This window comes from Odocoileus virginianus, chromosome 10, assembly GCF_023699985.2.
Source record: "Odocoileus virginianus isolate 20LAN1187 ecotype Illinois chromosome 10, Ovbor_1.2, whole genome shotgun sequence".
Classification (NCBI taxonomy): domain Eukaryota; kingdom Metazoa; phylum Chordata; class Mammalia; order Artiodactyla; family Cervidae; genus Odocoileus; species Odocoileus virginianus.
The window spans coordinates 7,015,640-7,034,129 of NC_069683.1; the positions used below are offsets into that span (position 1 = coordinate 7,015,640).

Consider the following 18,490-nt stretch of genomic DNA (forward strand, 5'->3'; position numbering starts at 1 on the left):
CCTCAGTTTACATTCTTTCCCTCTGTTTATCTGCCATCTTTGAGTCCAGACATCTCCAGGATTTGTCTAAGGAGAGTCACTCTCTCTTCTTACCTATGAACATATTCTAGGCTAAGCTGCTCCTTTAGTTAACACTTCCATTAGAATTTTGCCTTCTAGAACACTCTGGTAGATTTTTACTTTTTAATAGTTATCTGAAGTCTCCAGAGGAGGGGGCAACAAAGATACCTGAAAGCTCATTCAGCCACCTTGAACTCTGCTTCTTTACACTATTAACAAGTTAATGATAAATGACTCTTTGATGAGATATTTTGTCATATAGAACAGAGAGGGAAATCTGTGGAATACTTACTGTAGAGACTCAGTAGCCAATTTTACATCTAAAAATTCATCCCAAGAAAAATAATATTAGAAATTAAAAACACTTTTTCTCACAGCTTTTCCTTATAGTCATTATCAAATTTAAAAACAGAAGCAAATTATACTACCTTCACACCAGTCATAATGGCCATCATGCAAAACTCTACAAATACTGGAGACTGTATGGGAAAAAAAGGGAAGCCTCCTACACTGTTGGCAGGAATGTAAGTTGGTACAGTCACTATGGAAAACAGTATGGAGGTTCCTCAGAAAACTAAAAATAGAATTACCATCTGATCCAGCAATCCCACTCCTGGGCATGTATCAGGACAAAGAGAAAGAGTTAGTCTCTCAGTCATGTCTGACTCTGTGATCCCATGGACTGTAACCCACCAGGCATCTGTGTGCATGAAATTCTGCAGGCAAGAATACTGGAGTGGGTAGCCATTAACTGTAATTCAAAAAGATACATGCACCTCTACATTCATAGCAGCACTATTCATAATAGCCAAGACATGGAAACAACTTAAATGTCCATTGACAGATGAATAGATAAAGAAGATTGTACATATATACAATGAAACACAACTCAGCCATAAAAAAGAACAAATTAATGTCATTTGCAGCAACATAGATGCTATTAGAATTATGATATTAAGTGAAGTCAAGTCAGAAAGAGAAGAGATACCATATGATATCACTTATCTGTGGAATCTAATATAAGGCAGAGATGAACCTATCTGTGAAATAGAAACAGACTCACAGATCTAGAGAACAGACTTGTGTTTACGAAGGGGGAGGGGAATGGGTAGGAATGGGCTGGGAGTTTGTGGTTAGTAGATACAAACTATGACGTTTAGGATAGATAAGCAACAAGGTCTCACTGTATAGCACAGAAGTGAAAGTGAAAGTGAAGTCACTCAGTCGTGTCCAACTCTTCGCAACCCCATGGACTGTAGCCTCCCAGGCTCCTCCATCCATGGGATTTTCCAGGCGAGAATACTGGAGTGGGTTGCCATTTCCTTCTCCAGGGGATCTTTCCGACCCAGGGATCAAACCTGGGTCTCCCGCATTGTGGGCAGACACTTTACTGTCTGAGTCAATACAGGGAACCATATTCAAGATCTCGGGATAAACCATGATGGGAAAGCATATAAAAGGAATGTGTGTGTATAACTGAGTCCTTCGCTGTAAAGCAGAAATTAATACAACATTTAAAATCAACTATACTTCAGTAAAAAAGCCCCCAAAACTTAAAAATTTATTTTAAAAATTTAGCAATAAAACACAAAAATTCACAAAAATGGAAGCAAATTGAATATTTTAGTAATGGGGGAGTAGGTAAATTGTGAAATATCTACATGCTAGAATATCACAGACTCATTAATACACTATATTATGGAACATTTAGAGATACATTGCTAAGAGGGGAAGACAACTTAATGTAAATGCTGCTACTGCTGCTAAGTCACTTCAGTCATGTCCGACTCTGTTCGACCCCATAGATGGCAGCCCACCAGCCTCCTCTGTCCCTGGGATTCTCCAGGCAAGAATGCTGGAGTGGGTTGCCATTTTCTTCTCCAGTGCATGAAAGTGAAAAGTGAAAGTGAAGTCGCTTAGTCGTGTCCGACTCTCTGTGACCCCATGGACTGTAGCCTACCAGGCTCCTCCATCCAGGGGATTTTCCAGGCAAGAGTACTGGAGTGGGTTGCCACTTCCTTCTCCAAATGTAAATGCAGAGTGCCTCTTATTTTAGTTAAAAATGTATTGCAAAAGAGCTAGAAAGAAGTATACCATTATGCTAGCTGATACTGAATATCATCTCCGCATGAGGTTATTTGGGGTTGCTATATATCTTCTTGCTATCTGTATTTTCTTTTTTCTCTAAGCAAGATACATACAAGTGTTATATAATAAGAATATGTAAAGAAAAATATTGACATCAAAACTTTTTAGAAGTTAAGAAAAATTCTCATATTTCAGTCAAAATAGCACACAATTCTATGCATAGTTTCCAAAACTGAAATTTGGAACTGGTTGATAACATTTGGAATAGCGGTGGTACTGAAAGATTGTATCCTGATCCTCCATTAGTAGACAGTATAATTTTTATTTATTTTTTCTATAACAGAGACAATTATACTCGATATACTCTTTTGCCTTTTACAATGCAAGTTTGCTTCATTTGAATGAGATTTATATTTGGATTCATACTTGTTGGACTTGCCTACGAGCAATGCCTTGAAACAAGCGCCTTTCCTTTTCATAAATTGAATAGAAATAAAATGGAGTTGCAGTTTTATCAAAGATGATACCCCAACACTTGTGTCTGCCCCAACAAATATTTTATAACCTCAGACTGAATTTATTTGTAATCCGTGGAAGTTGAGCCCTGAATTTTCGTAGTGCACACATTGGTGGCCTGGCTGCATTGCCTACATCAGGCATTCTCAGGTCACCTAGAGCTTCTAAAACTTCCTGGAGCCCACCTCCAGAAAGTCAGTTTTAATTGATCTAAGGATAGAGATCAGGATCCATACTTTTAACTATTTCCCAGATAAATATTAAGCATAGCCAGAATTAAGAATGTCTAGCCTAAAACATGTATATTGGTCTCTCTCTGAAAACTGTGCTGAGACACTTTTTCATAATTTGTTTAAGGATGAGCTGTGTTATTTATAATAAAACTCTGAATGCAAATTAGTTGTGTTTTTTAAAATAATACCTCTTTGTATGTGTGTGGCTTAGACACAACGTTGGCTTATTAAGTTTCCTAATTAAAGGAAGACAGCCACCAGCAGGTTCATTTCACATACAACATCGAGAAGAGCATTTCATCAGAACAGATACGCTCAATCAGAGTGCAAAGATCTTTTCCATAAAAAGTAATTAATCTTGAAAGAGATTACTTGTGTTAGTTGTTTTCTGATAAGAAAACAAACAGAACAAAAATCTTGTTCAAAATATCCATGCAGGTGTTACAGTTTGCACAGAACTCCTCATTAATAATTCTCCCAAGTTAGTACTAGTAGCCTAACAATGACTCCAGTCATGTAAACCTTTCTATTCAATTCCAGACATCTTATTTTTGACAGTTTGCCAATCCAAATGTTAACATTTCCTCTAATGCATATTGTGATTAGATGCCCAGACTCCTTTCTTTTCCCCCCTCATCATTCAAGTATCTCAGTCATTTGACACATTTGACTTGTGTTTATATCTCTCCAGGAATTTGTAACTCATACCCATTTTTTTTTTACATCTCCCAGCATCAGCCTATCACTCATTCAGTTTAGAGAAACATCAGAGCTTCTGAAGGGGTTAAGACAGCACACAGGAAGTATGTGTTCACCTCTATCATGAAGCCAAGAATGAAGCTCCAGCTGACTGTGGTATCAACAGGCATTCCAGTGGCCTATCTAGATATAAAACCTGGCTGTGAAATGCTCTTTTAAAGTTGGCTGAATATCTGTAGCTGGTATGCCTTTATCATGTTTGAGAAGAGGTCAAGTAAAACAGTGTCAAATATGGAAAAACTGTAAATTCATGAATCATGAGTATTTAATAATACATGCTGTCTTTTAAATTCACTGAAGATACATTCTCTAATTTTGCTTTTAGAATGCAGATTACCAGCTTCTAATGTTGAGTTGGTTAATGCATCAGACTTTCCAAGTACTAATAGGCTATAATACAATTTTTGGAACCCGACTGATGTTTCTAACTAATGGCTTTTAATTTTTTCTAGTGATCTACTTTGAACTGCCACATAAAAATGTTGAGGCTATGGCAGAGTTACCTGGATGTGGTCTGTGTTTCACTGAAGACATATTTCTACCTGTTCAAAATGAGCTATTCAGTTCAGTTCTGTTCAGTTGCTCAGTCGTGTCTGACTCCTTGTGACCTCATGGACTGTGGCACGCCAGGACTCCTTGTCTGTCACTAACTCCTGGAGTTTACTCAAACTCATGTCCATTGAGTTGGTGATGCCATTCAACCATCTCATCCTCTGTCATCCCCTTCTCCTCCTGCCCTCAATCTTTCCCAGCATCAGGGTCTTTTCCAATGAGTCAGTTCTTCCCATCAGGTGGCCAAAGTATTGGAGTTTCAGCTTTAGTATCAGTCCTTCCAAAGAATATTCAGGACTAATTTCTTTAGGATGGACTGGTTGGATCTCCTTGCAGTCCAAGGGACTCTCAAGAGTCTTCTCCAACACCACAATTCAAAAGCATCAATTCTTCGGTACTCAGCTTTCTATACAGTCCAACTCTCACATCCATACATGACTACTGGAAAAACCAAAACTTTGACTAGAGAGACATTTGTTATCTAGTAATGTTGAAAGTAATGCCTCTGCTTTTTAATATGCTGTCTAGGTTGGTCATAACTTTTCTCCCAAGGAGCAAGCATCTTAATTTCATGGCTGCAGTCACCCCCAAAAAAGGTGTTTTTTCTTTTTAAATTTTGGAGGCCCCCCCCAAAAAAAAGTCTGTCACTGTTTCCATTGTTTCCCCATCTATTTTCCATGAAGTGATGGGACCAGATGCCATGATTTTACTTTTCTGAATGTTGAGTTTTAAGTCAATTTTTTCACTCTCCTCTTTCACGTTTATCAAAAGGCTCTTTAGTTCTTCGCTTTCTGCCATAAGGGTGGTGTCATCTGTATATCTGAGGTTATTGATATTTCTCCCAGCAATCTTGATTCCAGATTGTGCTTCATCCAGCCCAGAATTTTGCATAATGTTCTCTGCATATAATTTAAATAAGCAGGGTGACAATATACAGCCTTGACGTACTCCTTTCCTGATTTGGAACCAGTGTGTTGTTCCATGTCCAGTTTTAACTGTTGCTTCCTGACCTGCACACAGATTTCTCAGGAGGCAGGTCAGGTGGTCTGGTATTCCCATCTCTTTCAGAATTTTCCACAGTTTATTGTGATCCACACAGTCAAAGGCTTTGGCATAGTCAATAAAGCAGAAGTAGATGTTTTCCCAGAACTCTCTTGCTTTTTCAATTATCCAGCGGATGTTGGCAATTTGATCTCTGGTTCCTTGGCTTTTTCTAAATCCAGCTTGAATATCTGGAAGTTCATGGTTCTTGTACTATTGAAGCTTGGCTTGGAGAATTTTGAGCTTTACTTTACTAGTGTGTGAGATAAGTACAATCGTGTGGCACTTTGAGCATTCTTTGGCATTGCCTTCCTTTGGGATTGGAATGAAAACTGACCTTTTCCAGTCCTGTGGCCACTGCTGAGTTTTCCAAATTTGTTGGTATACTGAGTGCAGCACTTTCAGTATAATCTTTTAGGATTTGAAATAGCTCAGCTGGAATTCCATCACCTCTACTAGCTTTGTTTGTAGTGATGCTTCCTAAGACCTACTTGACTTCGCATTCCAGAATGTCTGGCTCTAGGTGAGTTATCACACCATCGTGGTTATCTGAGTCATGAAGATCTTTTTTGTATAGTTCTTCTGTGTATTCTTGCCACCTCTTCTTAACATCTTCTGCTTCTCTTAGGTCCCTACTATTTCTGTCCTTTATTGAGCCCATCTTTGCATGAAATGCTCCCTTGATATCTCTAATTTTCTTGAAGAGATCTCTAGTCTTTCCCATTCTATTGTTTTCCTCTATTTCTTTGTGTTGATCGCTGAGGAAGGCTTTCTTATCTCTCCTTGCTATTCTTTGGAATTCTGCATTCAAATGGGTATATCTCTCCTTTTCTTCTTTGCCTTTTGCTTCTCTTCTTTTCACAGCTATTTGTAAGGCCTCCTCAGACAATCATTTTGCCTTTTTGCATTTCTTTTTCATGGGGATGGTCTTGATCTCTGCCTCCTATACAATGTCATGAATCTCCATCCATAGTCCTTCAGGCACTCTATCAGATTTAATTCCTTGAATCTATTTCTCACTTTCACTGTATAATCATAAGGGATTTGATTTAGGTCATACCTGAATGGTCTAGTAGTTTCCCCTACTTTCTTCAATTTCAGTCTGAATTTGGCAATAAGGAGTTCATGATCTGAGTCACAATCAGCTCCCCATCTTGTTTTTGCTGATATTATAGAGCTTCTCCATCTTTGGTTGCAAAGAATATGGTCAGTCTGATTTCAGTGTTGACCATCTGGTGAGTCTTCTCTTGTGTTGTTGAAAGATAGTGTTTGCTATGACCAGTGTGTTCTCTTGGCAAAAGTCTATCAGCCTTTGCCCTGCTTCCTTCTGTACCCCAAAGCCAAATGGAATATTCATGATTCTATTGATTCAGAGCTGCAGATTTTCTCTAACATTGCCTGACAGAGTTTGTAGTAGATTATCAGTGAAATACTATTTTCCCAGCCAGACATTGGTCAGACATTTATTCTTGTATCTACTAGTTGTACAACTGTGGCATATTATTAATCTCCTTGAGCCTCAATGATCTTATTTGTAAATTGGGATTTAAGATCCCTGCTTTGCAATATTGTTGAATTAAATGAAGAGGCATAGCTCCATCACAGTCTCTAAGACATCATTATAGAAGTTCAATGAATATTTTTATTTAGTCACTCACTCAACTTAGCTTTCACACTGAATTTTTCTGGACTCTTAAATATCTTCACTAGCCATCTCTTTCTGTTATCACCAAAATGTGACCCTGATGGCATACTGGAATAATAATAATTTACTGAACTCACATGCACACCTCCATGCCTATATTATCTTATTAATTTTCTTAATAGTCCTTTGGGTTGGTGTTATAATCATCTTATTTTTACAGATGAGGAACCTGATTCACCAAGAGGCAAGTTAACTTAGTAAATGTCATCTAACTAGCCAATGGAGAACAGAGGTTCCAACCCAGGAAACCTTCATCTCTTACCTTCTCTCTTAATCAGCACAGTAGCAACAGGGGCATTTAAGATGAAAAGTGTGAAACCCAGGGAACAGCAGCTCTGCAAGATGTTAATAAGTATCGGGCTGGGAGCAGCAAAAGATGGAGGAGTAACATTGCATGGTAAAATATATTTGGGAGATGATTGATTAAAGAAAACTAATCAGGTTGGGAGGTTAGGATTTTGTTGCTTGGTTTTCTTCATTTACTCTTTTAATTGTTGTCTCTGGACTTTTAATTCTACTTTTCATAGAGCAGCCAGGGTACCATTCCATTGCATAAACCATTCTCCCCCCGCCACATAGACACATAGACACAGACACACGCAAAATCGTTCTGGGAAGGACTGATCCGTGTAACAATGAACTTGAAATCATAGTTGCCAGTAATCTTGTTCATCAGTCCCAGAAGTCCTGCTACATTGCTCACCCTTTTTTTCCTGTTAGTGTACTGGAAAATGGCAAAGTCAGAGCAATCCAGTTAACAAGTAACTAATGCCTAATTCTGCCCTTGCCCACGCTACAGTAAAATCAGGTAACTTTGAAGTGAAATAGCAGGGCTAATTAAGACCAATATACTTTGGGTGCAACCCATCAAAATATTCATCTACCTAATCTTGTGAAATCAACATTTTGCCAGTGTTATGAAACTACTCCCTCAGGAAGTGGTTTGTGTTAGATAATCAAGGCATTCACTTTCTACAAGCTTCATAGTGCAGCTTAATGGCTTGTTTGTTGATCTTATTTCTCAAAACAGTTATGTTTAAATGTAATGATGTATGTATGTAATGATTTTGCTGTCTTTCTGTAATATTAATCTCCACTAATTTTCATCATTTTCTCCAATGGTTTCATGTTAAAATAGTATAAAAATAACTTTCCCACTGATGTTACCAATTTACTTATGATTACAGAAAAAAAAATGGAATTACAGGGAAAGACATTGTTCTCTGGTTTTGAAAGCCTCACAGTCACTGTAAATCTTTTCAGCTTTTTATTAAGCACATTACATAAGTCATCTTGTCTCACTTTTAAAATTGTATTCAGAAGGTAACACTGCTCACCATTTGCTGCTACAACCTAATCCAGTCTTCCACCATTTCTTGGGAGATACTGTAATAACCTCCTAATTGGTCTCTCTGCTCCACCTCATGCTTCCTTATAATCTATTTTCTGCACAGCAATTATAGGAAGCTTTAATAAAAGGAAATTAAATCTTATCATTTTTCTCCTCATACCCCTCCAGCTTTCCCATTACATTTAAAATGTAAACCTCCTACTTGACCTTCAGAGGCCTTATGAGACATCTGGGCATGGCCTCTTTAGGCCATTTCCTATTACCTCTTCCCCCTTCTTGTTTTTTAGTTGCTCAGTCGTGTCTGGTTTTTTTGTGACCCCACAGAGTAGCCACCAGGTTTCTCTGTCCATGGGATTTCCCAAGCAAGAATACTGGAGTGAATTGCCATTTCTTTTTCCAGGGGATCTTCTGGACCCAGGGATTGAACCCATGTCTCCTGTATCTCTTACATTAACAGGCAGATTCTTTACCACTGAGCCACCTGGGAAGCCAGTGCTATAGCCAATTCAGCCTTCTGCCCCTCTTGCTCTGATCCCAGGGCCTTCCATTGAAACAAACCAGATTCACACAAACTTCATTTTATGTGCTCTAATCTTGATTTATTTTTCTTTTTAATACATAGAAAGTATCACCTGAAATTCTATGGGTTTTTCTCTCTCTCCATTTCCAGAATACAGAGGCTTTGTTAACTTTCTTGATTCCTGTAGCCCAGAATCAAGGACAATATTTGGCACATAGTAAGTGCTCCAATAATATATTTAGAATCTGAAAAATGGATAAACAACACAGAGGCTATTGACATGCATATCTTTGGAGAGTTTGCTGTAGGATTTGCCCATAACTTTTCTCACCATGATGTGATCCCTCGTTGTGATTTTCCTCACCTGTTAGAAATCATTACTGTGTTATTTTTCTCGCTGACGACCTAATCTGATCATATTGCTCTTTTTCATTTGGGACCTTCTGGGAGAGCATTTAAAGAACTGATAGTCATCATTCTTCTTAAGTAGGAAGAGTATGACTTTCTAACATTACTCTTCTGTGAAGTCCTCCCTAACATTCAGTCATTGAGATGAGGCCTTCTTTCTATTATTATAGCACTTTGAATATGGCTTTATGCATACTTGGGCTTCCCTGGTAGCTCAGAAGGTAAAGAATCTGCCTTCAATGTGGAAGACCTGGGTTCAGTCCCTGCACTGGGGAGATCCCCTAGAGAAGGGAATGGCCACCCTCTCCAGTATTCTGGCCTGGAGAATTCCATGGACAGAGGAGCCTGGCAGGCTATAGTCCATGGGGTTACAAAGAAATGGACACAACTAAGCAACTTTCAGTTTTGGATTCCCTGTTGGCTCAGATGGTGGAGTCTGCCTACAATGCGGGAGACCTTGGTTCGATTGCTGGGTCGAGAAGATCCCCTGGAAAAGGAAATGGCAACCTGCTCCAGTATTCTTGCCTGGAAAATCCCAGGACTGGAGGAGCCTGGCAGGCTACAGTCCATGGGGTCGCAAAGAGTTGGACATGACTGAATCACTTCACTTTCTTTCTACTTTCTATGCATACTCAGTTTGCTAGATGATAACAATTGCTATTTATATCTGTCTATTCGTGTTGCCTGGCATGTACCATGTTCTCAATGACAGATAGGTAGATAAATGATGATTGATTGGGTGAATATACGGAAAGATAGATGTGGGTAGAATAAACGCCAACACATTGACATTATGGAAAGTAGTTTATCCACAGAATTTCCTCAGTTGGGGGGTTGACTCAGGATAGCTCCAGCAGTACCTGTGCTATGACTGATTAGTGTCAGGACTTCAGAACATTGATACTATTAGGGAGAAACAGACAACAAAGGAACAGCAAAGAATCAGTAATTCTGGGTCTTATGTGTGTGTATGTCCCTTCACTGTTCCCCTGAAACTATCACAGCATTGTAAAATAACTATGTGTGTGTGTTTTAGTAACTCAGTTGTGTATGACTCTTTGCAACCCTATGGACTGTAGCCTGCCAGGCTCACCTGTCCATGGAATTGTCCAAACAAGTATACTGGAGTGGATTGCCATACCCTTCTCTAGGGGAACTTCCTGACCCAGAGATAGAACCAGGGTCTCCTGCATTGCAGGCAGATTCTTTACCATCTGAGCCACCTGGGAAGTTAATCAGCTATACCCCAATAAAAAAGAAAAAAATGTAAAAAAGACTGGGTCTGGATCTTTACCAACACCAAACCTCTACATTTTTACTCCATTTTGTGTTTTTTATGTCAAATTTTGTATCTTTTCATTTTATGTATTTCTAAACTGATTTTTGTCATTTTAGTTAATTTTACTACTTTTGTCTTTTAACTTCCTTACTAGATTTATAAGTGATTAATTCACTACCTTTTCTCTGTATTTACCTTTGTCAGTGAGATTCTTACTTACCTGTTGTCTCCAAGGAAAGAAATCTCATTTAGCACCTAGTTTCAGGTTGATTGGAAAACATGGCCTCAGACAGCCTCTGTTAAAGTATGCAAATACATACAGTTTCTCCAAACCCTACAGTCTTCAAACAGGAGATCTGAGGGTGGCCTTGGGAAACTGTTAACAAAAATCAGAGCTTCAGATCAGTGTGTAAGCTATTATCAAGTTGAAGTGAGGCAAAGGGGTTGCATGAAGATGCTATCTCTCTACCACCCTGGAAGTACCTCCATAGACTCTAGATGTGTGGGAAACCTTAAGCCTATCCCTCAGGCTGAAGCTCCAACATAAATAGACAGGCTTTTTACAGGAAGGTGGGGATGTGTTTCAGTCTGCGGTCTGTGCATTGCTCTGAGGGTGGTAGCCTACCAAGAATTGTCTCTGGTTGTTACAGTCTTGTGGAGACCAGAAACCAGCCTCTTTGGCTGCCAGGGCAACCTGATCAATAAATACCACCAGTGTTCCTGTTGGCTTTCCTGAGTCAGCTGCAAGGTGGGCAGTCTTGTAGGAAAATGCCTTGACTGTGCTTGCCTGCAAGTCTCAGTGATGCAATGAGAGAGTTCCTTGAAGAGCTTTGGAACATGTTCACATTTAAGTTGCTATCATGGGATGTTATATTTGAGCCTCTTGGTAACCACAAAGCAAAAACGTATAGTAGATACACAAAAGGAAAGGAGAAAAGAATCTAAGCATAACACTAAAGACCATCATTGAGCCACAAGGGGAGAATGCTCTTGTTCCCTGGACCGAGACAGCAAGCAAGGGAGTGTCACACCACCTGAGCTTTTTTGTTTCAGCAAGGCAGTGAGACAGTGCAGAGACTACGTTCCCCACCTGTCCTAACAAGGCAGCAAGAGGGTCTAACTTGCCTGCTTGTGCTGACTTTTCTGGTAGCTCAGATAGTAAAGAATCTGCCTGCAATGCAGGAGACACAAAAGACATGGGTTTGATCTCTGGGTTGGGAAAATCCCCTGGAGAAGGGACTGGCAACCCACTCCAGGATTCTTGCCTGGAGAATTCCATAGATAGTCCATAGGGTCGCAAAGAGTCAGACACAACTGAGCAACAAACACTTGCACTTTCACTTGTGCTATCAGGGGGTAGAGAGTGCAAAAATGGTGTCCACTAACACCTCTGTCTCTGGAGAGTTTCAACTGTCTCCTGCCCTTTCTGCAGATGCTTTAAAATTAGCAAGTGAATCTCCTTCACATAAAGGCTAGGCACTTTTTAAACTGCTGCTGATATGAATGAGAGCACGTGCAAGTCCTTTAAAAAGGTGAATCTCAGTTCCATATGTTCCTTTGGGCCCTTTGAATGATTTCCCATTTATTTTCTTGCCAGGTGTTTTGGGGCCTTTTCTTTCTGGTACAGATCCTAAGGGCTGGGGTGCCTCGTGTGAGGCACAAATCCCTTGCTGCTCTGAGAAAAATGCTGAACTCAGGAGATCCCTCCCTGCTGTGTGTCACTATGCTGAGAGTGGGCTTTTGGAAGGACTGTCAAATATGATCTATCCTACCTTCCTTGATGTGGTCCTTTTATCTTTTGTCATGGAGCAGCAGTTCATCTGGTTTACAGATCTTTCTCAGAAGAAACTGATGCAGTGTAACTACCCCAGAAAGAGGTGGGCCCAGCATCTTCCTATGCCGCCATCTTGAACGTAATAACTGTTGTTTTCATCTTCAGCCTCAGCTACTCGGGCAGTCCTAAAACATGCTGACAGTAATGAATGGGAAAGTTACGCAGTTGAAAGTAAGTGATCATTAATATGATCACTCACACATACTGAAAATTGTTTAAAAGTTTCAGCATCCATTTTCAGATGCTTAAGCCATTATAATACAATGTAACAACATAATGAAATAAAGTAGTATTATAATAAAGAAAAATGGCTGAGATGGAGTAACTTGGTTATTAAAATTATACTCCTAGAGATGGTGCTAAAGTTTATGTTGCAGTCTTAGTAGCCGCCTATATCGATCAGTCCCTTTTGTTTTGAGCTGGTGCTGCTTTACAAGCAAAATTTAGAAGATTTACTGGATTCTCACTTGACTCAACAGAGGTTTTTATCATAAATCATATTATTGGTAACTGGAAAAGAGATATTTAGATTAAATTTTAAATTGTACATTGGAATACTTAAGGTAATTACATTGTTTCTTCCCCACTTAGGATTTAAAAGGGAAGATAAGGTTTTTTTTTTGCTCCAAATTACATAATTTGTTTTGTTGATTCTAAATATTAGAGTTGTGAATTTAAGAAAAACAAAAGGAAGGAAATATATAATTCTTCAATATTTATGTGTACAAGTCACATTTTGTTATTGTTCTTCAGTCTCTCAGTCATGTACAATTCTTTGCAACCCCATGGACTGCAGCACTCCAGGCTTCCCTGTCCTTCACTATCTCCCAGAGATTGCTCAAACTCTTGTCCATCGAGTTGATGATGCTGTCCAACCGTCTCAGCCTCTGTCGCCCCCTTCTTCTCCTGCTCTTAATCTTTACCAGCATCAGGGTCTTTTCCAGTGATTCAACGCTTCACATCAGGTAGCCAAAGGGTGGACTTTCAGCTTCAGCATCAGTCCTTACAATGAATATTCAGGGTTGATTTCCTTTAGGATTGACTGGTTTGATCTCCTTGCAGTCCAAGGGAGTCTCAAGAGTCTTCTCCAGGACCATGGTTTAAAAGCATCAGTTCTTCGGCGCTCTGCCCTCTTTATGGTCCAACTCTCACATCCATACATGACCACTGGAAAAACCATAGCTTTGACTAGAGGGACCTTTGTTGGTAAACTGATGTCTCTGCTTTTTAATACACTGTCTAGGTTTGTAGTAGATTTTCTTCCAAGAAGCAAGCATCTTTCCATTTTATAGCTGCAGTTACCATCTGCATTGATTTTGAAGCCTAAGAAAATAAAGTCTGTCACTGTTTCCATTGTTTCCCCATCTATTTGCCATGAAATGATGGGACTGCATGCCATGATCTTAATTTTTTAATGTTGAGTTTAAGCCAACTTTTTCATTCTCCTCTTTTACCTTCATCAAGAGGCTCTTTTGTACCTCTTCACTTTGGATTATTCTGTTTAATCCTTGGAATGAAAAGATTTTATTACCCCAAATTTTCATCTTAAGAAACTGACTCACTGCCACTCAGCTAATAAATAGCATAACCAAGATTTAAACTTGGCTTTTATCGAGCCAATATTAGTTATCTTTCCATTACATTAGACTCTCTGTATTAACATAGTAATTGATTTTCTTGAGCTTGGAGAATCTTGATTTTTGTTTGTTTGTATTTTATTATAATGGATTTATTGGGATGCCATTCATCTTGACCATACAATTCACCTACTTTAAGTAGTGGGTGAAAACTTAGTGGTTTTTAGCATATTCTCAAAGATATGTACCCATCACCACAGTCAATTTTAGATCATTCCCATCACCTCAAAAAGAAATTCCATACCTACTAGCAGTCAGGTTTTACTGTAATTCAGTAATTCAGCCCTTTTTATTGCTGAACAATATTCTATTATATTGATTAAACCATATTTTATTGATCCATTCCTGAGATTATGGACATTTGTATTTTTTCGACTTTTTGGCTATTATGGACAATGCTTCTAGGAGCATTCATGCACAAATTTTTTGTGAAATTATGTTTTCATTTCTCTTGAATATTATTCCTAGAAGTAGAATGCAAGATCATGTGGTGACTCTGTGTTAAACATTTTGAAGATTGCCAGACTGTTTTCCACAACAGCTTCACCATTTTTCATTCTCATCAGCAGTATATAAAGATTCAGTTTCTCAACATTCTCATCAACACTCTTTTTTATTTTATACATCCTAGTGGATATGAAGTGCTCTCATTGTTGGTTAGATTTGCATATCCTTGAGCACTAATCATGTTGAGCACCTTTTCATGTTATTTTTTCCTTTGAACCTCTTGTATATTTTTTCAAAGAAATGTCTGTTCATATTTTTTGCCCATTTTCAAACTGGGTTGTTTGTCTATTATTCATTTGTAAGAGTTGTATATACATATATACAAGTCCCTTATTCAATACATAATTTGCAAACATTTTCTCATATTCTGAAGGTTGTCTCTCTTTCTTGATGGTATTCTTTAAAGTACAGATTTTTTACTTTGATAAAATCCAATTGTCTATTTTTTAAGAGTGTATGTCTTTCTACCAGTCAGCTACTGGAGAGCAACAGTAGTTCCATTTGTCATAATCAAAATTACCTGTTTTCTACTATACCAGACAGATGTTAAATGTTTTTGTTTTTGAAAGTCTGTTTTTCTTAATTATCAAATTTACTGGATTTTAAGACACTAGCAATTGTGAAAAGCATCATCAAATTAATAATCACTTTTAGGAGATATGGATTTTTGCTCTTGTTCAGTTGCTCAGTCATGACTTACTCTGTGACCCCATAGACTGTAGCATGCCATGCTTCCCAGTCCTTCACTGTCTCCCGGAGTTTTTTCAAACTCATGTTCATTGAGCCGATGATGCCATCCAACTATCTCATCCTCTGTTTTCCCCTTCTCTTCCAACACTCAATTTTTCCCAGCAACAGGGTCTTTCCAGTGACTTGGCTCTTTGCATCAGGTGGCCAGAGTATTAGAGCTTCTGCTTTATCATCAGTCCTCCCAATGAATATTCAGGGTGGGGTTTCTTTAGGCTTGACTGGTTTGATCTCCTTGCTGTCCAAGGGACTCTCAAGGGTCTTCTTTAGCACCACAATTTGAAAGCATCAATTCCTTGGCTCTCAGACCTCTTTACAGTCCAACATGGACTGTTGACCCCATCCTGATTTCAGAAATGCTAAAATGCTGGGGAAAAGCATCTTAAGACAATGAAATATACATTTGATATTGTAATTTAATGTTGTTGAAATTATTCAATTTGTTTGAAATTTAATCAATATTTACCACATGGGGCATATTTCACACTAACAAGGGTCTGTGTCCTCAATAAAAACTAAAACACATTAGTAGGTTTTGTTTATATTTCAGATAATTCTTCTAATGGAAGAGGGATTCACTTTATTAATCAAATGCAATGTGGTCCTCTTCATTGTCACAGATATTTGTTGGTGTTAATACCAACTGCAGTGTTTTTTTTTTTTAATTCTGCTATTTATGATACACATAAGCTTCTGGCAAGAAGAGTAGAAAAAGGTCTAGGGTGAGGGGAAAACTGCCATTCTTCTGCCAAAGTAAGAAAATGTTTCACATTCTTAACATACTGTAGTTGTCACTCTTCGTCCTTAAGTTTGCATAGTATCACAAAAGTTTCATTCATAAGGGAAAGCATATTTGAAATAAAATATATCAAAATTAAGAAAAACAAATTTTTAACTTAATATTATTTATTTTAAACATTTCTATGAGTTTTCAATCTGTAAAATTACCAATTTAACAGATGGAAAATATTCCCACATATAAGTGTACCATCTATTCATCAATTTATTCAACAGATACTAAGTACTTATGAGATGCTAAACAGTAAGCTAAATAATGGGTGTGAAGCAGTGAACAAAACAATCACCTCACCAATAGCACTTATAGTGGGAAGAGACAAATGACTGTCTATCAGTACTCTCTCTCTACATATATACTTTGTTTTTTGTCCTTTATATAGGCACCAATACAAATATAAGCATGTAGAACATGTACATATTCATTTTATATATATACACATATATTCATATGCACATGAGATATATATCTATCTATATATCTATATATATATATGATAAATGTATACCACATTATGTATCTATGTTATAGCAATGTCAGTTGCTGATATATATGTACATATATAGTATGTATGTTTTGTATATGTGTATGTTATCATGTTATGTCAGGCGCTAATAAAAGTAATAAAACTTTATGAGAAGACAGAGAACTATGGAAAGTTCTACTGTAGAAAGATCCTTAAAGGAGATCTTTTAAAAATCTCTCAAGGAGAGATTCTCTCATGTGATGATGTGAGCAGAACTCTAGATGAAAAAGGGATTGAGCATTCTTGCAGAGAGAGGAGCAAGTGCAAAGGCCCTGTGGTGAGTTTTATTTTTCATCAGGGAATGGGGTGGCTGGATTGGAGGGAGGGAGGGTAGGGTTTAGGACAGGGATGAGATATGGTGGGAAGAAGACTGATATTTCATACATGTCCTAATCTGGACCATGACTATTACTTAGAGCTACAAAATTATTGGGGGGTTTTGAGTAAACGTTAATGTGATTTAACCTAGGTTGTAAAAGAGCTACTCTGACTGCCATGTAATAGAGACAAAACATAGAAATAGGAAGATCAGTAAGGGAGGCTCTTACAGACTTCTACTCAAGATAGAGTGATGGCTTAGATTAAGAAACTATTATCAGATATTGACAGATGATCAGTTTCTAGATCTAACTTGAAGTTGCTTCAGATAAGATTTGTTGAACATTTAAATCCATTTATTCAGCAAATAAATATTCAATGACAGCTAAATGTCCTTAGTTGTTCTAGACATTAGGGATGAAGCAGTGAACAAAAAGACAACAAAGGTGAAAAAGTAAAAACTCAGTGCACAAATACCTTACTGAGGGAAACAGATCATAAATGAAGATAAATAAGTGAAACTGTACAGCGTGTTAGGTAGTGATATGTGCTAAAAAGTTAGTCAAAGTGGAAAAATTACGCTTTGTGCTAAATCAACACAGTTTGCTTAAGGAGCAGACATGGTGATAAGAGGAAATGAGGAGTCAGGATTCTGGCTTGTGTTGACGGAAGAACTGAGTTGCTGTTTATCAAGGTGGCAGCGGTTTCTGTACTTTAGTGTCCATAGGCTTGTTGAACATGCTTGTGAAAATAGAGCTTCTTTCTTTCACATTATAACTTTAGAATTACCCTCCAGTCTTTCTGTTAAAACATATTGACATTTGTTCCGAAAGTTTACTAACTTATTATGTTGGCACATGAGCTCGAACCCATGTCTCCTGCATCTCCTGCACTGCAGACAAATCCTTTACCGCCGCACCACCCGAGAAACCCTTGCCTAAGTCTTGGGAAACATTATAGTACGTTCACAAACATCAGCTTTGGCATCAGTTTGGATGTGTTTGATGTACCCCTTAATGGATCAGCAACTTTGCCATGCTACTTAATTTGCATACGCCTTAGTTTGTTTATCATTGCCTAGATAAAAAATCATACACACTACTAGAGTTGTTATAAGGATTAAAGAAAATTATATATGTAAAGTTTCTGGCTCTTAGTATACAGTCAGCAAATATTAGCCATCTATGAGTGATAGCTATTACTATTAGGTATGCAGGTATAAGTCAAATGCCTAGAGCATGTTAATGTAATTGGTAGTTAATTATATCCTAAGATGTATAATGATCTGTTCATTCTTAGTTCATACAGGTGCTAATAACTTGATACTGCTAGCTATGCATCACATGTCATATGTTATAGTAGACTTTAAGCATTATTAATGAAAGTAATGCATGTAGTATTTATTTTGCTACAATACTGAGTCACATGACTGAACTCTTGAAAGAACTGTGTATAGTTTTCTGTGTCAAAATTTGTTGTTGACAGGTTAATGACAGATTGAATAAAATAATTACAATAATTACATTTTGATTTATTTGAAAAGGCTAAATATTTAGGAATCTGTTTTTTAATTTGGAGAGATATTTGTATCACCTAGAACACAAATTTTGTGA

The 18,490-nt window shown here is 37.9% G+C and overlaps 1 protein-coding gene across 2 annotated transcripts in view; it reads left to right on the forward strand.

The window, feature by feature from the left end:
- Nucleotides 1-18,490, forward strand: part of ANO3 (anoctamin 3) — a 426,465-nt gene that overhangs the window by 223,319 nt on the left and 184,656 nt on the right. The gene's annotated exons all lie outside the window — the stretch shown is intronic.